The 26,425-nt window shown below is 32.6% G+C and overlaps 1 pseudogene; it reads right to left on the reverse strand.

The window, feature by feature from the left end:
* Positions 1 to 11,334: 11,334 nt before the first annotated feature.
* LOC149144758 (NAC domain-containing protein 75 pseudogene) lies at positions 11,335 to 20,692 on the reverse strand (annotated as a pseudogene).
* Between the last annotated feature and the right edge of the window lie 5,733 nt (positions 20,693 to 26,425).

The raw sequence follows: 26,425 nt of genomic DNA on the forward strand, positions 1-26,425 counted from the left end.
GTGCATTTTCTATGTTGAGTGTGATTTGTGTTTGTCAAACTGGCTCGACACCGTTGACATAGCCGAGGAGGAAACCATGCCTTACAAACAAGAATCCTTATTCATGAGTGGCTCTAGAGTGCAAGCCAACTTCATTTGTACTTTATGGGGATTGTTTCCACTTCTGACATGATTTGTGATGTTGTTCCTCGAATGCCACAATCAGAGCATCTCATTTTAAGTCCAGATGCTTTATCTTCTTCTCTTGTAGTTATCTCAATGTAAAGTTGCACCTGTGGATCTCATAATATATGTCCTATTGTGGTAAAATTGAAAGACATGGACATGTTGATTCCTTGACCCATAGAATAAGTCGACGACCTACCCAAAACCCTATCTGAAGGTAAAAGGAATGCAAACGTAATACGTGAATTCAAAAATATGGAAGAGTAGGACGATCCTATGGGGTCAGATTCATGGAGTATTGCTACTATCCTTGAGAGTTTTGATTCATCTAAGATTTGTAACCTAGATTAGATATTCCATTGTCTTGGTCAGATCACTTAATCAATCCCCAGTTGGATTATTGTTCCATGTTTCTTTGTGAAGAGCAAATATCACATGTCGATGGCTTTGGATTTGCCAATACAAATAATTCTTGTTCACAATGGAGCCATGAAGGTCAAAAAAGAAAGTTATTTAAATGATGAACAATTAGATTTCTCTTATGAAGTGGAGAGTTGTGGAGACATCAACTATGAGACAGATATTTTGTAAGGATCTATGACATTGCTTTACAGAGAGCAGGATCAACTCTCAAACCCTAGTTTAGAAATCTATGACAATATCACAAGTACAAATTCAGAGCCATGGTATTGGGATCAGTACGATGCAAGCCATTAAATTCTCGTTCCATAATGTCACAGTGGTGTATCCATTAACCATATGGAAGGAAGAAGGGTATGTAGAGTCTCAAATTACTTATCAAAGTCATTCTCTATCCTTTAAAGAATATGGACTAGTTGTAGAGTGTTAGTCCATGTAAATGATTTTATTGTGGTGGAACATATTTTTGGTGGTTATAAAATGACTTGATTGTCGTGTTTACCTGTCTCAGGCTGATTTGAATCAATTCTTGAAGCTAGACTAACAGAATGAAGTTTCTTGGAGTTTAAAATACATAAACATATTGATATTCATGACCTCAATATGAAGTTTTGTTAGAATTTGTCACTCTAACAAATGATAGGGATGTTTGAAGATCGAAGACTATAATCAATGAGATTTGGTCCAAGGATAATATGTGACAATGATGATGTGTTCAATACAAAGCCTCTCATACTCTTCTAAAATAGCTATCATTCATGTATTTTGTCAGTTATTTATATATTTTTTTTTTTGTAAAAAGTACAGAACCAATTATTGAGCAATGTTACATAATCCAAAGTAATGGTTCTTGGCATCGGAAACCCTTAAATACATCACTAGTTTGATTGTGTTTACATATTGTTACAGTTAGTTGTTCTTGGTGCTCGGAAACCCTTGGACAACATTGTATAGATTTATGAAGGAATTAAATGAAATACATATATAAACATAAACAAAGAGTTATAGTGAAAGAAAACGTCAACTCATTAATAACAAATTATTGAAAATTGTTTACATGCAGAATGGAAATAAACTAGCTTAGGTGATGGTAGTTATCTCTAGGAAGAGATGTGGTGGTTGCATGCCTTCTAAACTATGTTATGATGAGACTCGAAGGCCTATTAATTATTTAGAAACAATGGAAAACCCTAAACATCCGTAAACCTAAAGTTTGTGGGCCCTGTTGGGTAAATTGGTACATGAACTTATCGAGGTCGTAACTTTGGCATATGATCTCTATTTGACGCGTACAATACCTTGTCAGAAAGATCTATTTGAGGAATAAAATTTTTGAGTTCAAACTCATTTGGTCGTTTCCAAAAAGATGACGTTTAGGGCCTAAAAACGGTTCCAGAAGTTGAGGACCTGAAAATCTGCCAAAAATAGTAAATTATGCTACAATTAAGGAAAATAAAAGAAACAATGGTGGGGTCCAAGTGGAATAGGCAAGTGGCCACCAATATCCACCTAGATCACAATGGCTGGAGGTTATAGTATGAGATCCTTGTGTGTTAGAAAGGTCAAGTTGTTTGATCAACTTTTGAACACATTTAGTATCTAGACCACCTTCCTAGCAACTAAGGGATAGTGAAAAGTGAAATATCCCATAGATGGTGGTTCATTACTTGACATATTTATCGTGGAAGCCTTGACGAGCTTAGTATGTCAATATTTTTGATCTTACAAATTAGTCAACAATGGTCGGAGATAGTTGCACCTTAAATGAGTGAATTGGGAAGCTCAACGATTGTGGTGGAAAAAAAACATCATCTATGAGATTTCAAAGTGAATAGAAATGTCAGCGAAAACCATATCAAAAAAATATGATTTATATGTAAAATGCAATTTACAATTCCTTGTAACATTAATTATATAATGTAAACATTAAAGAAATGACTTAAACATAACACTTATTATGTAATGTAAGCATTAAAGAAATGACTTAAACATAACAGTTACATTATATATTAAATTTAGTTCGGTAATTGGTTACATTATTTAGATTTCATAAGCACCATATATACCATGTACTTGTAAATTTTGTAACGAAAAAAGGGAAAAAAAAGTAGTGTAACCTATGCACTATGTTTCCAACAACAACAATTGGCCCACATTTAAACGAGAAAATTTACGAAACTACCAAACTTGTATCAAGGTCCACCAAAAAAGTTTAATATCGAAAGCAGCAAAAATTGTATCAACAGTTACACAAAAGTTTAATATCGAAAGCAACGAAAAGAAGCCATATTGTCATGGTTTCATTACCTGAGAATACTAAAATGGTGTTTTCTTTCTATGTTAGTTGCACTGCTGTCTGACTTCGCGTTTGCTATGAAGGTTGGAATCCCTACCATACCATAAACAGGAGATAAATAAGAGAACTGAATAAATCACATTTTTTTCTTTCTAAACCAAATTTCAATGAATAATGTTAGAAGCTCTGCTTTAACAAAGCCATTCTTAATCGAAGATTACACGTTACTTTGATGTTAGCAGCAGACTACGAATAAAACAATAAAGCTTCCTGCACTTGCACGCGATGATAATCTATTTAATTATTGATCATGTCCCACGAGGAATAATTGCCCTCTGCGTAATATAATAATAATTTTTTATAATGAGGTGGATAGGTTTTCTTATGTATTTATTTTTTGGTCAAAATATTTTTGCTCTGCTCAGTTTGATCAGGTGAGATCAGGTGACATACTCTTAATCTTGCATTTGAGTAATACATAATTTTTTGCATCAATTTTTTAGTCAAAATATTTTTGCTCTGTTCAGTTAGATCAGGTGAAACGCTTTCAACAATTGATTTGAAGTTGATTGGAAAATGTTTCTTTTACCATCATCAACTTTTTGTTTTCCACCGTTGATTCGTTGATTTTATTTTTGTTTTCCACCGTTAGATCTGTCAAAACAGAGTGCCACACGCTGCGAACTGTCCATGCTCCGTAAATTTCCCTCCTATCTTGTGCGCGCCGTGCAGGACTGGTAAACGTTTCCCGTCCACAATACGCAGCTCCTGGTCATCTGGTCATCAGGGATGCAGAATAGGATCTACATGTCAAACCTTGTGTTGGCGATGGCCAGCGCGTCCCGTGAGAAAGAAAAGGTCGGGGTGTCCAGTGCAGTGTTGAAATCAAAGGCGTCCCATACCCGAGACACCGAAAGCCACGAATCGAATAGGCTACTCCTGCGGTCCCATGGATCCCACAGGCTACCGGCTGTAGATCGATAGAAGAGAAGAGTCAGTGCCATTTTTTCCGACTCTTTATCATCACAGGGAAATCGAGCAGAGCTTAATAATAAAAAAGAAGACTAAACGCTTGCGTTGATATCAAGCAAACAAACTCGCCCAGATAATAGGCGTGACAGAACTTGGTTGAATCATGAATGGTGATGGTTCCAGAGACTATAGCTAAGATAAAACTTTCCAGAACCGCCTCCTCTCCAGCAAGGATAGAAGTTTCCAGAAGAGAACGGCCTCTTCCAAGATGATTTTCTATATTTATTTTTATTATGGTAAAACTGCAATTTAATTTCACTACACAACGGAATTAAGAGTTGCGGGAATGCAATGTAAAGTAAAACAATATTAAAGTATAACATTAATAATGTACCTCATTTTAGAGAGTTTGCATTGAAAAATAATGTTTGGATTTTTTTAAGAGAATTATGCTGGCCTAAAGACATTTTCTACTGTAATCCAGTGTGAGAAAGATAGGTATAAACTTGCCTAATAGTTTATATATATGTAAGAAATTAAATAAAAAAACATTAACAACCAAATTAAATAAAAATTAAGATCAAACATTAAATATTTTAAATAAAGCAATAGAATTAATCATTTTTATCTTTTGTAAGAATCTGGAAATATATTGTGTTTTGATTATTATGTAGAGATGCATATTTTAGAGATGTGTAAATCATATTATGCTCAACTTCTAATTATCATGTCTGTATTAAAATATAAAATATAATATATATATATATATATTAAATAAAGAAAAATGTTTTTTATAATTTAAAAAAAAAAAATACATATTTCATTAGTTTTAATTAAAAACTCTAAAAATATCTAGTTGACACATGACCATTTTAACAGTCTCTTACAATTTTTGGTTAGTGCAAGGTATGGGGTTCTTAATATTATCATCCAATTTATATATATTTTTTTCTAGTCTTATTGATCCGTTAGTTTTTTCTAAAGTGAAAAGCTTGAAAAAAGATTTTACAATTCAAGAGATTTGATCCCTCTCAAAAATTATAAATAATTATAAATCAGGGATTAAATAGGTTACATTAGAGATTAATACCATAGTTAAAACCATGGGTTTTCATAAACCTAGAGCTTGAAAGCCTCTTGTTTACCTAAACCACACTAGAATCCCAACCTTAAAATTGACTCGAGGAGATTAACTTGGTCTTTATCATTCATTAACCATCTGACATGAGATATCACTTTAGCCCCCTCAAGCTAGGATACCAGTACACCTACCACACTAGTACCTATACAAGTGGTCTATTCCACAAGTTGATGACCATACGCCATTGTAGTTAATGTATTCTTGATCAAAGTATTAAGGCTTTTCAACAATTCGTTCTCATACATGACATGTTTGCCTCAACAATAGGTCTTACAACTTCCTAGAAAAACACACTTACCTTTGATAAAAAAACTTAGGGTGTTATCACACCACTAGGGCCCTAATCACATGCTCGCTCCTTCACTAAACTTCAAACCATCGACTCCATCTCTTTTTTCTCATCAACATTATCACTCTCTCACTACATCTCTAGGTTTGTTGATCATCTTACCAAGATTTGGGAAAATTTGTCTTTTATCATTGTGCTTGAAGTCGAAAGTTTGTCTTGTGGTTATGCGTACAACATCATGGATGAATTATCACCAAAATATGTGAATTGTGCATGAAGTTGTAGCAATTGTCACAAATTTAAGGACTGGGAGTTTGATACCTCAAAAATCTTCTACTGCACATTTTAACCACGACCATTTAGGGCATGTATATAATGCTTCTAATGAAATATCAACACCAAAGCATAAGGCTAAAAGCCATGCTAATCATGTAAGTATTGGAAATCAACTAGAACAAACGTGTGATTGTGAGGACATGAATAGGTTTGTGTATCGTGACTTGGCTCAATGTGGTGATTCCCCTAAAATGGTCTTTGTAGAGAGTGTTGTTGCCTTGTCATCATCTAAGTCAATTCATAATTGACTATAGTTTTCCATGTAACTCGTAACAGTCAATTTATTTGAGCTATGCCATGAATTTGAAAATCTTCAAGTAAAGATTTCCATGCTACAAAAAGTCCAAAAGTTGATAATTACAATTTTCTTCAAATAAACATAATAGTGAAAACTTACAAGCTATCCTTGAACCCATAGTTTGAAGGATTTCAATCTGTGGGGTCTATTTCTACTTATTGTTTGACTTTCAATTGTGAAGTATATTTCTACTTATTTTTCTCGCTTGCAGTTTTTGGGGAAATGGTGCAATTTCTGGTGTGATTTCTTGTGCCATTTGGCAATTCCATGTTGTTGGTTTGGATCAGAAATGGTTTTTCCACCCTAGTGTGGTGAATCTAGTAATAGAGTTTATCACATCTATGGCTGAGGAAGTGATTATTAAATCTCTCACACTTTTTGTCTGTGTTTCTTTTGATTTTTAGGGACTCCCTCAAAATCATTCTTGCATAGACTAAGAAGAGGCAAATCATAAGAAAATACAATCTCTATTATGTATGCTTTCTCATGTATCTTTGAACATCAAAACAACCCATTGCATTCATTCACAGTTGCACCTTAATGTGTATGCTTTGTAGGCATTTCTAATGTTCATATTGCTTTTTATGTTTTGGACCAATGCAACATATATCACATAAGGTATGTTTTGAAGAGGGATAGTGACAGAAATGTGGAGCTAGCATTCAATCACCAGCCTAGAGGTTTAAGAAAAAGATGTTAATTTGGTTTCTTGAAGGTTTTTGCATGGCCTCTAGATGCATAGATATTTCTTAAAAAAATTGTTGTTGGTGGGCATCACAAAACATATCGGCTTTACAAATCCCTATCCATATATATATATATATATATATATATATATATATATATATATATATATATAAACACTAAAAAACTTAAATTTAATACATCAATTATTATTTGTTTGATTATGCAAACCAATGTACAACTTTTTCAATTTAACAATCTTATTGGCATCTCTTTGCGACAATTGCGCGCACAATTCACATATTTTGGGGATAATTCATTTAGGATGTCATATGCATAAGATCAAAGAACAATCTTCCCAAATCTTGGCTAGATGATATTCCCAAATCTTCCATACCTTCGGTGTATCTTTGCACCTTTAGGGGCAATTGCTAGTACTAATCCTCTTCAACTATCACACCTCTTTTGTCACGGAAGTCGTATTAAGATGATTTCCCCATTATTTTTTTTTCAAAGGGTAAATCCAAGAGTAAATCCAATTCTACTGCTTGGTAGTTTATTTGGAAGCTCCCATAATGTTGAAATTCTACATTGGAATTAAGAGTAAAAAGATGGAAATAATAACATATCCATTTCTTTCAAAATCTTAAATAATAATTAAGAGTAAAAGATGGAAATAATAACATATCCATTCCTTTCAAAATCTTAAATAATAATATTAATTTCTTTCAAAATTTTAAGTAATAGGATTTAATTTTTATGAAATATTATTTAATATTTTCTCCTAATAAATATGAAATAAAATAAAATAATTATTTTTTATGAGTTTTTATAATTTTAACTATGAAATAAAATAAAATAATTATTTTTTATGAGTTTTTATAATTTTAACAATAACATTATACTATAATGTTATTATTTTGATACCTATTTACATTTAATACATATTTACATTTATCAATAACTGTAATTATTGTGATTACAAAGTTTAATTAGTTTAGACACTTTATTGTGATGTAAGTTAATTATTTCATTTCCAAAAAAAATCGCAATCCTTGAATTTATCCAGGTTACTGATTCGCAGAATATTCCACAATAAAATAGACATAATAAACATAGGCGCGGTCAATTATTTGAACACACCCATATCAGTCCGGCGAATCAGCCATCGATGGCTGAGCGCAACGTGTGCTTTGTCTCTTTGACTATCGATTCACTGTGATGTAAATGAGATGAATTGGAGAGGCCTTAACGTTTAACTGAAACGATGTTCTATGTCACAAGAAATGGGAAAGGCTTCGTTCGGATTTTCATTTTTCTCTTCTCAGACAATGAAACCTATTCAAAGGAAGTTTATCTGTCAATTGCATTTAATGTTTTCGTTCTACCAACTATTTCAAATGACCTGTCCGTTTCCAAGTTTCACAGAGAGATCCAAACTCTTTAACAATCAACTCATTTATATTTATAATCGTAATCTAAATAGTTTAATAGCCATTTTATTTCATTTTTAAAGTTTACAACCATTAAATATCAATCTAAGGTGAACCATTCTGGTGTTGTCCATTTTGGAATTTTTTTGGTTAAAATCTAATGAAATATATATATATATATATATATATATATATATATATATATATAATTTAAAATGAATTTTTGTTATTTAAAATAGATTTTTAATTATATAAATAGATTCGAAATTTTAAAAAAATATTTGGGGATTCAGATGGTAAAGAGTTTATAATTCAAACTTGTAAATCTCAAAAATTCTTAACAAATAAGAGCGAAAAATATGCCAAAAAAAAGTTCCAAAACATATAATAAATAGACTGTTGCTTTGGGAAATCAAACTCAGTGAGGACACTTATTTATTGTTGAATTGGTCAATTAGTGTTGATTGGGGTCACTCTACACTCAACTTAGGTTACTTGCTTAGGTAATCTTTGATTCCAAATAGCAATTGGATGTGGTTTAAAAAGTTTTGGAAAATTAATAAATAATTAAAAAAGTTATTATTTTTTAATTAATTAAAAAATATATTAAGATATTAAAGTATGTATTTTGTTCTAGTTAGATATGAAAGAATGTGTTTCTACTTTTTCTATTTGTTGTCTATGTAAGAAGAATACTCTAGAATGTCTTAGAATGCTAATTTATTAGACAAGTTTCATTTGAGATTACAAGTTTAGGAGGATCCCCTTTGGATTAAAATTCTTTTATTGATTGGTTTCAAGCTTACTTCAATAAGGGGTCACTAAAAACACTATATCTTACCTATTACAGTCACTTGGGGAATTCCCCACAAGCCTAGTCTATTTGACAATACTCTATGCCCTACTTTCTAAAGTAACACATAAAGTTTGTCACTTCTCTCTTATTATAATTATAAGTGTACTTATTTCTTATTATAAATGAAAGAGCTCTGTGAAGACCTCGTTATTTGGAAAAGGTTCCTAGAAGGTGATGCCTAGAAGGGTCTTTCTCATAGGGACTAGTCTATTTGACAATACTCTATGCCCTACTTTCTAAAGTAACACATAAAGTTTGTCACTTCTCTCTTATTATAATTATAAGTGTACTTATTGCTTATTATAAATGAAAGAGCTCTCTGAAGACCTTGTTAATTGGAAAATATGCCTAGAAGGTGATGCCTGGGGTCTTTCTGGTAGGGACTAGTTATGTGAGTTGGGTGTTCTTTGAATTGTAGGTTTTTGAGGACTCTAACTTAAAAATTAAATAAACAATTCTTGATCACTAGGTGCTTAACTTGTATTTTCTTTGTATAACACAAGAATTGAAAAAAAATATCATCACAATTTCTGCATATAAGCTTCAAACACATTTTCTATTAACCAAGCATTAATGTTGATAGTATATCGAATAATGCATTACTCATTAATGTAAACAAGTTAGTTATAAAGGATTTTGATGAGGGACAATTGATCCACATGAGGAAGAGAATTATGAGATGTATGTATCTTTAATGATAGTTGTGATTGAGATATGTTGGTTAATATGCTCCTTTTTTAAGGACCTGTATTATTGTTATATTTTTTTTTGTCTTGACTACATCCATTTTATGTGTCACTTTTGGTTGGTTCTAGTGTTGTTAATATGAGTGATCATAACAAACTTGTGCTACTGCCATTTAGGTTCATCCTACCTTAGAGCTTTGGTTATGAGCATTTTTTTTTCACTTTTAAATAGCACAAAATGCCTAAAAACTATACTTATATTTCTTTTGAAATAAAATACTTCTTTCATGAAAAAAATACCAAAAATAAAAAAGTATATACATTTGAAAATTAAACCAATTAGCAAAATAACTAATATCCTATTAGTAATACCACATTTACAATTGTCAAAATAACTATTGACAATAAAAAGTTAATAATTTTTAAAACTTATTTTATTTTATTTTCATAACATAAAATCATTAATGATATCAAAGTATTAACCCATGATGCATATATCATAACATTAAAAATTAGTCAGTATGAGTTCATATTGATAAGATTATCTTATAACAATATCAATATAAAATATTATAAAACATTTTCTTATAGAGTTTCTGGAAAGATAAATTGATTAGATATCATTTTTTTAATATAATATTTACAATTCTCAAAACAATTATTAACAATAAATCCCTTAATAATTTTGAAATCATATTTCATTTCATTTTCATAATATAAAATCACTAATAAGACCAAAATATTAATCATAGTATTAAAATTAATTAATATTGATTGATATTAATAATAATATCATATATATAATAATATTAAAACTATTTAGTATTACTTCATATCGATAACAATATATCATATAAAAATAGATTTCTTATTAAATTTCTGTAATGTTCAACTAATTATTAGATACCTTTTGTGGACATGTAAATTAATTATTCTATTTTTTATTTAATTATATAATTTTTATGTTTTAAAATTATATAAATAAATAAATAAAATTTAAAACTTTCAAATACACTTAATTTAAAGCTCATTAAAAATATAATTTAAAAAAAAATTAAAACCATAGCGTTTTGAATACATCACCTTTCACAGATTAACTTTTCATAAAGATTCTTTTCAGCATATTTTGACGAGATAGATAACATTATGACTCACTTTCGTAGCATTTTGACCGATCACTTTTGTAGTTTTTAGTATATGTTCTTCCATGCTAATCCATCTATCATCTTAGTGGTCACTGTAATCACATATGTAATTGAGTTAAAAAATGGTTAAATTCTGAGTAAACATATAAAATCTTGCTTTTGCTACAATACATCAAATCTTAAATCAGAATCCTTGCGGCGAAACGAAAAACCAGCCCCAAGATTTAACTAAATCTTAAGCCTTTTCTCAATTACAAAAGGCTTTTTCCCATCAAAGACTAAACATTCCAATATTTTACTCACATGAAGATCAAATGAAGGAAATGGTATTATTATGTAATATTTTGGAATTGCTTTCTACCAAAAACAACTTCTTTGAGTGTTGTTTCTAGGGTTAAGTTATTCAAAAATGCTTACCTGATTGGACTAGAGATAGATCATGGGAACTGTGGGTGACTTTCATTTGTTGTTCCAAGTGATTATAGGCACTGCCTGGAAGTGGAACTAAGAGATTTTCCAGCTGGGAATCTCCTTAAAACTTGAGTTGCTTCAGTGACATTGGCCCTGCGGGTATCCCTCACATCTGTGTCTAATAGAAAATCTTAGACTGTGTCTAATAGAAAATCTTGGATACCATGAGCTCCCCTTCCTTCTCTTCTTCCTGTGAACCCAAATGATATCGATGCATCACCTAATTTGTTTTCTGGGATTTCTTGTGCTTCCTAAAGTTTGTGTACAATAATAAGATTTTCTTGCAGCCCTTCCACTTGCAATAAACCAACACTAGTCTCGTTTTACAAGTCTTATGTCGTGTTGTTTCGCCTTCACCGCTTTCATCATGGGTTGTCTGTATCTTTCTCCTTTTTCTCGTTCCTATTGTGTATGCTTTTGAAAGTCGATGGAAAAAATGCCTTATCGTGCCATGACTAGATATTCCTTTAAGAAAAATATAAACTCAGAGTCTGAGTAGGAATAGCATGCAATAACAATGCAAAATAAATAATTGAACAAGAGGACTAACTTGCAGTTTAACGAAGAATAGTATGGAATAATGTAGTTGTAGATAACTAAATGTATAATACTATCAATCAGCATGCTTATTAAAGCAGCATGCTTATTAAAGCAATTGATTATACTTATTAGATTATTAAAAAAAATGTAGTTTATTTGTTCTACTTTTTCAAGATATTTCAGATATATTTTTTGGTCTAATTTGTTTAGAATCTGGTATGGATTTCTTGGAATCACAAGTTTGAGTTGTAAAATCTCCATAATCCTATTGCTCTAGAGGATTTTCATGCGGTTGAATCCATATATATAATCAAAAACTCATTTTAAATAACAAAAATTAAGATTTGGCCAAAAAAGACAAATAATTGTTCTTCAAACCTTTATGTGATTTGGTTTGCCAGAATCCTACATTAAAGATTGATGCATAGTGTGCATTTTTTTCGACCAAACTCATCATTATAACACATAGTTTGTAACTCTAAATGGCTACTCTAAAGATGTAAATTGTGGATCAATGTCAGATACAAATTCGAACAAATTAGATAACTACCTTTAAGAACAATACTCACTTAGGAAGTTTTTCTTTTGAGAATAGTACACACCTAAAAGTTTTTTTGAATGTGAATATCAAATCCCATCTTCCCCTCCAATTGTAAGAATGGACTCATCAATTAAAGAATGAGGGGTGAAATTATCAAAGACAACCTTTCCTTGTAGATGTTCTATCAGCTTCTTATCTGTAAGGTCAAATTTTATTCCACAAGGTATCTCAGGCCAATGTTGAAGATCTTGTATCTTTCAAACATCTCGTTATGAGCACAATTATATAATTTTTGGGGTAAACATTGTATGCTATCCTCTATTGTTTTGAAGAGAGATAAAATAACAGTTGAGATTGTTAGTTATGAAGGTCTAAAGAGTTAAATCAATTTGATTTCACTTAATATTATTAAGCATTTCATTAATTAGAATGAATAGAATATAGCATTAAACTTATTAAGAGTTTGCAAAATTGTGATTCATAGACGAAAACATCATCCCTAGAATTTTATTTGATAGGTTTTCCATAAAGGAAAAGTATGTAGTTGAAAAGAGTTTACAAGAATTCCATCCACCAATACTCAAAATCATCCATTGGATTTTCAACGAGTTTACAAGAATCCCACTCACTAGTACTTAGAAGCATCCTTTGGATTTTCGATGAGTTTACATGAATTCCATTCACCAATACCCAAAAGCATCCTTTGATTTTCATGGTAAGTTTTCCATGGAGGAAAAACAATGTGCTGAAAAGGGTGCAACGTTGCCACACCAATAGTGAGCCAACCACAGACATGAAAGAGTCGCAATAGTAAACCCAACATAGTCATTATGTTGGAGTATGCTAGTCCAACTTCAGAAAACCCAAGTCGTTATCCACCCTCTGAATTTCTATTAGTTAATGGTCAATGTTGAATGCCATATGTGGAAATTATAATTTTTTCTGTAGATGGAGGATTTCCTCTTCAAAAACATCTTTGATTTCTCTAAATTTCATATCTTGACAACACACAATATTCTTAGTTACTAGGTTCGAAATATTATAGCCTTTATACTTTCTTTATATCCACTAAAGATACACTTTTTAACTTTATTATCCAACTTACCCATATTCTCCTTTGCAATGTATACATAAGCATCATAACCAAATACTCTCAATTTTTTTAGTTTCTTACCAATCTATACCAAATGTAGATTCTTTTCATCCAACACAAATTAGGGTAATCTATTTACCACGCAACATGAAATACCCACTTCCTTTGACCAAAATTCCTATTGTAACCTACAACACCTAGCATGTTCCTCACTTTTTTCATGAATGGCACATTCATGAGTTTTGCAACCCCATTCTACTTAGGTATGTGTGGTGTAGTCTTTTGCCTTTCTATATTCCAATACTTACAAAATTCCTCAAACTCAATCCCTTAAAATTGCCCACTATTATTTATCGTCAATGCCTTAATTTTATTCTCTATCTAATTTTCCATAAGATCCTTAAACTCTTTAAATATATCAAAGAGTTTATATTTCTTCGTAAGGAAAGAAATCCATGTATTCCTTGAGAGGTCACCTATAAATGAGACATGGTACATATATTTACCTATTGATGAAACTGGTATAGGTTCAAACAAATGATTGTGCACCAACTGTAATATAACCTCTATTGTCATAACACCAAAGGAGAATCTTACTTGATTTTGCTTCCATGTAAAAAAATGTTCATAGAAATATAAATATAAAGATAAATTAGGAATTCCTTCAACCATACCTTTATTGTGTAGTACTTGAAGTCCCTTTTCTCAAATATGTCCCGATTTTTATGTCATAACATAGTTTATCCTCTAGAGACTTAGGGATTTTTTCCCTCTTCAGCTCCACTCTTAAGAAAAATTAAATTGTTGCACTTATAATTAGTAGAAAATTATAGTAGCTTATAAAGAGTTTGAATCCAAACTTTCCTCATCAATACCATTTCTCCTCATACCATCTTATACATTTCCTTTCTAAACATTTTTTTTAAATCTACATCACTCATTGTTCTTATAGAAATCAAACATTTACCCAATATTTGGATGTATAATACATCAAGCAATGTTCTAATCATTCCACCCATGGGCTTCAACTTGAATTTTCATCATCTTATGGTTTTGGTTGTTGATTCATCTCCTAGGAGAACATCAAGACCATCATATCTTTCATACTCACAAAACCACTCCCTATGAGGATTTGTATGAAAATATGCACCTAAATAAAGAAGCCACAACTCATGATATACATGTATGCTTGAAGAATCCCCTCCTTTGTTTGAAGTGGTTTTTGCTTCTATAAAAAGAGCATGATAAAATACCTACCCTTTCTCAACACTTTTGGGTTTATAATGTTTATTTTAATGCCTGTTTTTCTAATTATTTAGTATAACTTTACAAATTATCCTAGAGAGTTAGAACTTCCTCTAGATTTAGATTTCCCACTTAGTGAATCATTTTTATTTCTCTCTTGGGAGCATCCTCATATAATAAGTCATTTTCATTTTTACTTTCCTTGTGTTTTTTTGTCTTGTCTCTTGGGATAATAAGGATGAGACTATTTCATCAGAACTTGAAGTAGTTGCAATACTTCTTATGATAGTAATCAAACTATGTTGGAAATATTGAGAGGGGGGATGAATCGGTATTTCATTCAATTGTTAGATTATATGAGTTAATATATTTTCACAAATTACACCAAAACACAGGACATAGAATAAAAAATAATGTTTATTAATAGAAATAATGAAAAATTTAGGCTCCAACAAATACAAGAAAACTATGACTTCTTCAAGGCTCCAACCCTGAATGAGGACTCTTTTGATAGTCTGAATTGGCCTTATCAATATTTGGGGAAAACCACCCGGTCGGGGCCACAATTATACCATTTTCTATTTGGAATAGTGGCTCACACGGGGATTATAGGATCAATTTCCCTTAAATAAAATGTGTGGAAGGAGATGAATGGTGGTGATAATGCATTTATTAGGAAAACCAATATATTCCAATAACTTACTTACAAATTACTATAGCTTATTATAATACTTGAGTAAGTTGAAAACATATGTGCTAGAAAGATCTAGTAACAAGCACAATAATGCAGATCGTTGTGCAATTACGATATCGATTCGATCAAAGAAAATTAATTTAATTAAACATGTTAATTAAATTAATTTGGTTAAAGCATTATATGATAAAAACATTTTTGTTCACAATATAACATAAATTTCAACCAAACATGTCAATAGTGATCATTAAACACTGGCTGTCATACACATGAGTGAACATTTTCATAAAACAATTCCTTTCAAAGCAAAGACACATAAACATAGCATAATAGTACCTAATAAAATGTAGATTTTTCCCATACTGGAACTGCAAGTGGTTCATCTTATATTAAGAAAAGCTTAAAATACAATAGGGCTATTTCAAGTGCTTTCTTTTCAAAATTCATATTCCCTTCTCCATCTTGGATAGGTAATTTATAGTCTTAATACAAAAAAACATTAAAACCAAAATTTCTAACAATCTCTCAATAGAAACAATCATAAAAGAATAACGAGGAAATGGTTGTAAAAACCTTGAAACTTAGGATGGTTGTAAGCTATAAATATACAACAGACTCGTGAGCTCCATGGTCGACTAGGCTTGATCTTTATCTAAGTTGTAAAAATAGCAGTCTTCAGTGATGACAACATGTGAGTAGTAACATTGGATAGGCATCGGAGATCTAAACATTGGCTGTGACGCTTAACCAGAAACTACCAATGATGCTCAAGGTTAGTTTTAGACAACTGATCAATCATTTTAACCATTTTTTTACTATGTTACAGCCAATATTTCGATAATGTCTTGGCTTCTTGCAGTGAATATTCAGAGCAGTTAGAAATAATATTGGATTTTAATAACGTATCATTGACTTCTTCATTCATAGAACCAAAAAGATCCTAGATTTCATTGAAAGAAGATTCAACCTATTTCATTATGATTTCTTACTCTTAGAAAATTATTATCTTTTGAGTATCATCAATTTTAGGTAGACTTGTAGTTCTACCTTCCTCACTTTCTTATCAAGTTAGAAAATTAGTCAGTTGTGTTGGAATTATGAGACAGGTGTTGCCCTTGATGGAAACTCACTTAGATGACACTTCATAGTGTAGTAGGTTAACAACAAAGGATTACAGATTAGACTCTAGAGATTGAAGAAAGAGAGTATTTTAAGAAGTATACGATGGTTCACTTTGTCCAAGCAGTGTATACACACGAGTTAACAAAACAAAAGGATTGTATACATATACACTCACTTTCATAGAAGGAAAAACACGTATGGGATGGAAAACCAAGGTTTTGGTCCAAGTTATTTAGTCCAAGGTATTTTGGTACAAGGTGTTGATCCAAGGTATTTGGTCCGAGGTATTGAGCCTGGGTATTTGGTCTAAGGTATTGGTCCTAAGTGGTTTTGGTCCAAGGTATTGAGAAAGGCCTAAAACTATATAAGGAAGAGAATATCATTAGGTCAAAGTGTGCAAGTTTTGAATATATTATGAAGTGTTAGATCAAATATGTTGGTTATGGGTTTATGATGCATTGCTTGATCTGAACTAAGGATGCACCTATGTGGTTGATGATGGATGATGGATCGAGATCATTATACCTAAAATGAATTATCATTATGTGGTTTGATCATGTATAGTATAGATCTGAATACTAACACATGTTTTATTATGTAAATGTTATGATCTAGGTATGACTCAAGTCTAGAATAGCTACAAAGTTATGAGTTCACATTTGCAGATCTGTATACTGGTTGGTTTTGGTAAAACCATGTATACACGCTGGTTCGATACATCGAAGTAGCGTATACATTATGAAATATGATATTTGAAGTTGTAGTTGGTTCTAGTTGTTGATGCAGAGTTTTCAGTTATGCTTTGTGTTCTGGTGACTGTATTCTAGTGACAGTGTTCTGAATGTTCAGATTGATTGATTGAGATTTTGTTGAGTGATGATGGGTTGTCAGTGATTGATTGATTCAATTATGGTTGATTTAGGGAGTGATAATTGAGTTTCAGTGATTGGTTAATGCAGATGTATTTGATGGTTGTATTGTAGTTATGATTTTGAGCTTCAACATTGTTGATGGGTCCAGTATGAAAATTTGATGAAATGAGGCCTTCAAATTGTGTTGTTGTGTTCGAGGAGTATACAGTCTGAAAATTTATGAAATGTGGTCCCTGGAGGAAGAGAGAAGGTTGTAGCCTTCTGTAGGTTGGTGCCTATGTACTGGTAAACATATCATCTAGTACAAGAGCGAGGGGGTTGGAGCTCCCTTCTAGTAGTAGTTGGAAAATGAGTGAAGGTTGGAGCCTTCTACAAGTCTCCGCCTACGTACTAGTAAACAAATCAGCTAGTACAAGAGCTAGGGAGTTGTAGCTCCCTTCTAGTAGAAGCTAGAGAACGAGATAAGGTTGTAGCCTTCTGCAGCTGGGTGCATGCATACTAGTATGAATATGCACCAGTACAAGATTGTAAATAGGTTTCTGTTATATTAAAAGAAGACAACAACAGGTGGTTTTTGTCTCGCATTAGGTTTCCACCTTAAATGTTGTTTCTTATGTGTGATGGTTTGTTATGTTATTACTGCATATGGTTACAGTTTATATGGTTAATGAAGTACTGATGCACTGATTAAAGATCAACATATGATGAATTAACTGAATCATAAGTTTGTTGGATATACGTTAGTTGCCTTAAATTCAGCTACGTGTACATGCGAGTTACCTTCATCTAAGTAGCATATATAAATCAGAGTATGAAAAGAAAAAAAATTATTGATTTGACTAATACTGAATCATCCCCCCCTCTCAGTATTATTTGCAACAAGTTTTTCATTCACTTCTTCGAAGTAATTCATCATATCGGACAACTGATACCTAAGTGAATTTGTTATTTTACATTGATCTTGGATCAACATCAGCCTATTGCAAAAGACCTTCTGCTAATTCTTGAGTAGAGCATTTAAATGCTTAGCTTCTTTCTTAAATTGGATCAGTTGGGGACTGACATGTAATTTCTCTATTTTCTTATGCAATTCTTTGATTTGGTCGTATTTTATCTATATCTCCTTCTCATGTTATACTTGCAATGCATCAAATTCTTATTGTAACTCTGCCATCTAATTTTGCCATTGTTCATTAATTTTCTATTTTTCATTGTTAAGAATTTTTTCTAGTGAGATGAGCTTCTCTTCTTTCTCCTTAAGGAGTTCTTGGACCTCTACAACTTTTTCAATTCTTGCCGAAGCATAGGCTCCTCTGAATTGAGTTATATTTCCTAACTCTTTTGTTGGTGTTGCAGAGGAATCTTTTCACAGAACTTCAAAAGAAGATACCTTGCTGGGCTCTAATGACTAATATTGATCCAATTTTCTCTTCTTTGTTTCGCTTTTCACCACAACATTATGCTAAGGACTATACAAAATGTCTAAGGGATGAATTTCTTCAATATTTAGAGTAACCTCTGAGGTAGGGAAATAATGAATAACTTTAAAATATTCATGAACATGAATGGAAGACCTATCAGTAACTTCCTCTAACCTGGTATCTTGTTCAACATTCTTAATAGTACAATGACCATTCACTTATTGTGAAAAAGTGGCAGTTTGATAAACGTAATTTTGAGCCTTTGTCTTAAGATTTATAGTCATATTGAATTCATTCCATGCCTCATTTAATTCATGATTAAAAATTGATTCCTCAACCTGAGTTTGGGAAGAAATTAAAGCAAACTATGGTTGATCCTTAGGAGGAAAAACCGACTGTGTAGAACTATCAGGTTGAGCAGTTGACATTGATGACTTCTCCTGAGGTAATTGTCGCAAATTTAATGGAAGACTAGCTATTCAAAAATTTGTGTATTGAAAAAATTGAGTTTTCTCCTCTACAGCCAACTATTCTTGCACTATCTATATTACTATAGCATAAGAGCGGGATTATGAAAAAAAGTCATCTAACTTGTCCACTTCATGGAAAAACTGTCACAGTCCTTGGGAAGCAGTGAAATTCTTCACCACTACAATATGATCATATTGTCTATTAAGAATAGTAGGAAACTTAATAGCTTGAATGGCTAGAATTTCTTTCTCAGCATGGTGATAATTAACCTATGCAAATATGTCAAATTTGGCAAGGAAAATAGGCCATGTCCTTTTGTTTGATTCTTTTAATACCTTAATGATACCATATCCCATTGTATGATAAGCTACCTCTCCGTTGACTAACTTATCGCGGATGAACAGAGAAAAACGTGAGGATGAGACAAGCTACCATAGACCTTGATATATGTAAACAATTCTTCCTCGAGCAAATTTCCGACCTACAGAAGGTCATCCATGGCTTCTTGAGACATCCAAGGTGGTCGAGACTCAAAAATGGCTTCATGCATAACAATCATCACTTTTTGACAAATCTTGTAGAAATGTTCATAGTATTTGGAATCCAATAGAATATCATGATAGATATGAATAAGATTTTGATCCTGAATGGTCCATTTCTAACCCATAGTAGGAAAATCCATTGTAAAACATAGGGCATCCATGATATAAGTAGACATGTAGAAAGGGGGGAGATTATTCTCATAAAAAATTCTAGAATGTTGGAAAGCTAAGATGTGTGTAGCCAAATTATCTTAGAGAATAGTGGACCAATCAAATATGAATCCTTTTATCATGCCATCGATTAGAGGTATCTACGTGTTTGGGAACTTTGAAACATTAGGCTGAGCATGCAATTGACACATCATAGTTGTGACTTCAGAAAAAGGAGAAGTAAGGGAATCGAGTCTATACTTACCATATTCTTCTGCTTTAAGCTTATTAGGGTCTCTTGTCCATTTTCAGATTTGTTTTGATAGGTGCCCATTATCCTTTAAGAAGGCCTTGGTGAAATCTTTATTATATATACATTGTGGATTAGGAAAATGATACATACATTACAAATATTTTCTAGAGAAAGAACCAATCATTGTGCCTTTTAGTGTTCGTATGTTTCTCTAGGAAATATCTAAATTTTAAACCACCTAATGAAGCATATATGCATAAGATATTAATCATGGTCTTGTTGTTATTCTATGGAGAAAGGAATTTTCTTCATCCTTTGGAGTATTTTCCAGGACACATGTTTTGTCATCTATTGTGACTATTATTTTATTGAGTTCATGCCCTTCATCTTCAAAATACTAGTAAATTTCTTCCCAAGAGGAAAGCTTAACATATTTGGTACATACAATATTAGAAAATAGGTCTTCTCCTGGATTTTTGTCATCTACATCTTCCACAAATAGACCCACGGGTTGCTGTTGTGGAGCCTTTTTCTTACCCTTGCCTCCTTTCTTCATTTCTTCAATGTGTCGAGGATCTATGTTCACTCATGGAGTACAAGCACAAAAATTTAGCAGAGACACTATTTGTAGTAACTCCCAATGGCGCAAAATATAAACTTAGAGTAAAAATCATTTTTAGAAACGAATTTAGAAAGCTAAAACAATTAAATGTAAACTTTTTATTCATTTGAAACCAATTAATATCGCATTAAGTCACTTAAGTGGAAAGGTGATGGACCACACGAAGATTGCCACATCAGATTTCGAGGTGGAGATATCGGAGGGGAATTAGAAATATACTAATGGTATCACATTTCTCTCATATGGAAAGGTTTGAGATCTAATGTGCTAAGAAACGAAGGCTCCAAAAAAAGTAACCTTCAAGAATCAAAGCTTCAAGATATAAATGCTATGTTACAGGAGTTTCCTCAATAGACCATTTTCTCATAAGCTTTATTAAATAATTGTTTATGATAAGCAAAGATCTGACATGAACTGACCTGATATGAAAGTTTGAAATACTATGGAGAATGGCTTCGAAAAGTGGAATCTTTGAGAGGAAGCATCTCATAAAGTTTTATAAAAGGGTTTCAATAGAAAGCCCTGACAAGAAAATGCCTCAATTCATAATATTGGGAATCTTACCTCAAGAGTTTAACCCTTTTGGAATATTGGTAAGTCACATTTGAAGGAGATCAATCTTCTAATGTTTTTAAAAATAGTTATGATAAATGAACTATGACAACATTTGTCCTGATAAATAATTTACTTAAGTTGTCTTTTAAAATCATTTCAAGACTAACTTAAAACTTGTTTCTTTCCATCTCATTTTAAAACAAACCTAAGATGATTTGATAAAAAATAAAAACTAAAGTGTCCCCATTGTTTATGATGTCTTTAAAGACAAAGAAAAAATGGGGCGAGGGGGGAGAGGTTGTTGTTCTCTACAACACTTGGTGATGAACTAGGTGAAATAGTTGTCTCCAAAAAAATTAATGAAATTAGAAAGAGAAAGGAAAGAATGAAAAGATCAAAATGCCAAAGTTCAGATTTAATATAAAAATCTCTTTGAAGAATAAAAGAAATGTTATTATTTGCAAATTTCACAACCTATTAGTATGACAAGAATTAATCTATCTGATCCAAATATTTTACTTCAATGATGCATACAAAATTGCATTTTAAAAGAGCATGTAACCAACTGACATAAACACATAAAAGAATTGGAAATCAAATGCAATCATGAGATCAAAGGAATAAAAAAAAATTGATAACAAATTTCATCGAATGTGGGCTACGTCTTTGAGCCTTTCTCAATGTGGGGAGGCCTCTTTCATTAATTGGCCATGAAATCAAATTACAAGAAATAAAAAAATGACACCTTATACCCCAACTTTTGGGGATGGCCAGAAAATGTAGACTACTTCTGAAGAAACAGACTACACGGTTGGATTCCTTGTGAAACATCACTAAAATGACTATAAATTCAACCCTATTTAGGTTTAGTCAAAATATGGACCCCAAAGAAGCTCAAAGATTTCTCAAAGATTCCTTCTCGCAAGTTGACTAAAATTTGGCTGCCCAAGTGGTGAAACTAACTTCACCCTTGTGTTCCTTGCAGAAAACCAAGTAAAATGAGTACAAACTTGGCCTATTTTTGTTCTGGTGATTTCTAAGGCCCCAAGAAATATAAAGGTTCCCTGAATTATTCCCTGCAATATTCTAGGGAATATTCCTGATATTATTCTCATAATTTGGCTATGGAAATTTGTGCCCAAGGGTGCATGGTTCTGACTTGGTGGTAGGGTTCCAACTCCTCTTCAATTCAGCGGGATCGCTCCCCCTTCCTTGATGATCAAGTGGGGTTTAAATAAAATGGTGGTCATCATTAAGTATGTCGACCACCTGTGGTCTAATGATAGTATGTCTATATTGGGGAAAAAAGGCCATGGGTTCAAACTCGCGGGCCTACTAGCCCATATTAATTTTTATTAGAAAACATATAAAAAAAGATAAACTGTGATCAACCATTCCACCATTCGTTGGGGTCCATTAGCCTCCTTAACGAGGTGACAATTTCATCACCACTGATAGCCTTCACCGACAACTATCCCTGGTCCAAATTGTCTCCCACTTGACCAACTGCCCACCGGGTGCCAAGTAGTGACTCCTTATTAGCTCTTTGTATGCTAATTTCATCTACCATATGTCAAAGTTGGGCTATTCCATACTACCACATCAATATGCTGATGTCATCTACCACATATCCCTCTCTAGTTGGTATGTACTACCACAATGTCACCCTGTTGATTGTGCTCCTGACATCATGCTTCCACGTGTCTCTCTTTCACTATTCTGTACTTCCACATCACCCTACTAATTGTGCTACTGACATCCTAACCATAGAAATAATAAAGAATATTATTTTTTTAAATGGTATTATAGTATTTAAGAAACTATATTATTTAAATTTTGTTTAAAATTATGTATTAAAATTTATATTAAGATTTAAATTTTGGAATCTGTTATATCTTTAATACTTTCCTGTATTTCTATCAAATGTTCATGTTTACCATCCATGACAGAGTAAGGAAGAGGTGCAGTCTTGGTTGTTTAAAGGGAAATCAAAAGGGAGAGGAAACACATAGAATGACCATTTCAGAGAAGGCTCAGCATACCGGGGTCCGATATCAGATGGGAGACCTGAAATTTCAGGAGTCAGAATTTAGAGGAGAGTTAAAAAAAAAAGTTTCAAAATATCAGAGCCCGAAATGAAAAGGGGAGTGCCAAAATCTGTGATTCGATCACATCGGAACCCGATATGGGAAGAATGGGAAGGAAGGTATATCATGGCTTGATAACAAAAGGATGGACATCAAAGCATAAGGAACATCAGAACCTGAATCTCGAGGGGTCGATCATTTCAGGACATCGACAATCAAGACCTAGTAACAATATGATTCTTTATAAGTATCTACATCGTAGAGTTGAGGCTTCTGTGATGCATAACAAGTTTATGATAGATTTTTCAGTGAAAATCACATGAGAGAACATTTTTCGACGCGTTTCGAACCAACCACTGTGGTTCATCGTCAGGACAAGTTGAAGAACAGATCCAGCATAGCCTGTTTAAATAGCTAGAGCAGAGACACCAACGGTTACCTGGGCAAAAAATTGACTAAGGAACAAGGTCAAATTTAGTTATATTAGGTATAAAATAAATATATAAATGAAAATTAATAAAATAAAAATAAATTATAAATGGTACCATTAGTTAGGTAAAACTAAACAGAAGAAGTTACGAAATGGAACTTCTCTTTTAATATATAAATATGTAAACAAATTAATGGGGGAGACAAATCCCTCCCATTAATTTGTTTACATATTTATATATTAAAAGAGAAGTTCTGTTTCGTAACTTCTTCTGTTTAATTTTACCTAACTAATGGTACCATTTATAATTTATTTTTATTTTATTAATTTTCATTTATATATTTATTTTATACCTAATATAACTAAATTTGACCTTGTTCCTTAGTCAATTTTTTGCCCAGGTAACCGTTGGTGTCTCTTCTCTAGCTATTTAAACAGGCTATGCTGGATCTGTTCTTCAACTTGTCCTGACGATGAACCACACTGGTTGGTTCAAAACGCGTCGAAAAATGTTCTCTCATGTGATTTTCGCCGAAAAATCTATCATAAAGTATCTACATCACTGAGAAGGGGAAAAATGAAGGAAATCATTGAAAATTTGAGGGCCCCAAAGACTCTTTCTCTCTCCTCAAGACAATACACATAGCAGCAGATAATTTTCTCCAAGGAGTTGATGAGGAAAATGACGTCAACATGATGTGGCCATACGATGGACACATGACAATTGATTTTGGCATTTTTGAGGGCCTAATGGGGAAAATCTAGGTGATATGCGTCACCACCAAGGAGCCTCCACGTGGAGATGATTATGTTAGCGTGATGTCATTTTGGAGGTTGGATGTTCGAGGGAAAGATATTTCATAACCCATTATTTAAATTGTTTTATAAAAATTCTCATTCGATGGAGATGCTCTGATGTTGTTAGCACTTGGTCATGAGGGCTCAGGAGAACGAGGGCATAGGAAAGGCAGAGAACCTAGGGGTTATTTCGAATATCATAGGTTGGAAATCTCATATCCCTTTTTGAAATTGCATTTTTGAAAGATCCAGATGAGAGGGGTTTCCAATCTATTTTTGGCATTTGGTTTCAAGGGCCCAAAAAACTGAGGGCACGAACCAAGGTTGAGCACCCAAGTGCTATGGAGCCCATAAGAAGAGGGAGACATTGTAACTATGTTTTAATTCCCAACTCGAAGAAGATTTTATTGAGGGGCTTTGATGTTATATGGCATTGGGTCATGAGAACTTAAAACAATTGAGGACTTAGGGTGGGTAGAGAACTAAAGTGCTAAGAAGGAATATCGAAGCAAGGATATATCAAAACTTTGTTCTATTTCCATTTTGAAAAGGTTACGATAATAAGGAGCTTTGATGTGTTGGTGGCACTGGATTGTGGGAGAATCAAAGGAACCAAGGGCAGAAAAACAAATATAAAGGAAGATAGGACCGCGATAGGAACCCGAACACCTAAAAAACGAAGCACCAAACGCACTGGTCATGAAACCCAGTTCTATGGAAGGATTATGATAAGGAGCTAAGCATGGGAGGTCTCAAGGAATAAAAAATTTGGAGTTTCATAACGACATTTTAATTAAAGTTACGATGTGGCTTGGCTCTAAAATTGCACCATGGAAGTGTTAAGAGATGTATTAGGGTCTGATAGTGTACCATAGAGGAAATAAAGGGATGGACGGTTCGGTAGTCCAGTCACGGGGAACCTTCAATGTCACCATGCTTGATCATGGCTAATTTCAAGAGGGGAAGTTTCAAGTTGTTAAAGGGATAAAGTGACAGGCGAACTGGCTAGAAATCATGAGGTAATGTCATAACATAATTACGATCAGATCATTAATGCACCACTAATCCAGACATTGGAGCCTATGCCTCACTAAGGAAATCACATGAATCAGCATGGAGATATTTAGTTTGTCCATCACAAAACCTCACATTTCTCATGTTTTGTTATTTTGTAATTTTCTGCATTTTAAAGAAGAGAATCGTGTATGTTTTGTAATCATTAGGACATTTGTATGCTCAGACAGTTGAGTTGATCAGAAAACTGTAACATTTGAAGCTATTTTGTAAGTTGTTTTGCTTTGGTTCTCCTTATAAAAAGAGAGAGGAAACTCATCAAAATGGTTCCCAAATTCTACTCTTAGTTCCGAAGTCTGCGTTTAAGAGTTATGAACTTTGCTTTCAGAGGAGGTTCCTGTAAGAAATAGCAACAAGAAATTCCAATTTAATTTTGACTTGAATTAAATTTTTAATTAAATTGAAATTCTATTCTCGTAGCAAGTTGTGATAGTTAATTAAGTTATATTGACTTAATTAGATTAGGAAATTCGAGTTGGAAGTCTATCTAGTGTCATGTAGAGTGATCCCTAAATGAAATTTTAGGGGCCTAGGTTGAGTCCGTTTGAGTTGTAATTACATTACTCAGTCTAACTGAGTTATAGTCAGTTCAACTAGTTCTAATTGTTGGAGGAACTAGTAGAGGTATAGTAGTGGACTAGTGCACGAGTGCATCACTAGTACCACACATGTTAACTGAATATTCACTCATAAATAACTCATGCATGTGAGTTTATAAGAATA

The sequence above is a fragment of the Pinus tabuliformis genome, chromosome X (assembly GCF_031772625.1).
Source record: "Pinus tabuliformis cultivar Carrire ecotype Pingquan chromosome X, CPIR1, whole genome shotgun sequence".
Classification (NCBI taxonomy): Eukaryota; Viridiplantae; Streptophyta; class Pinopsida; order Pinales; family Pinaceae; genus Pinus; species Pinus tabuliformis.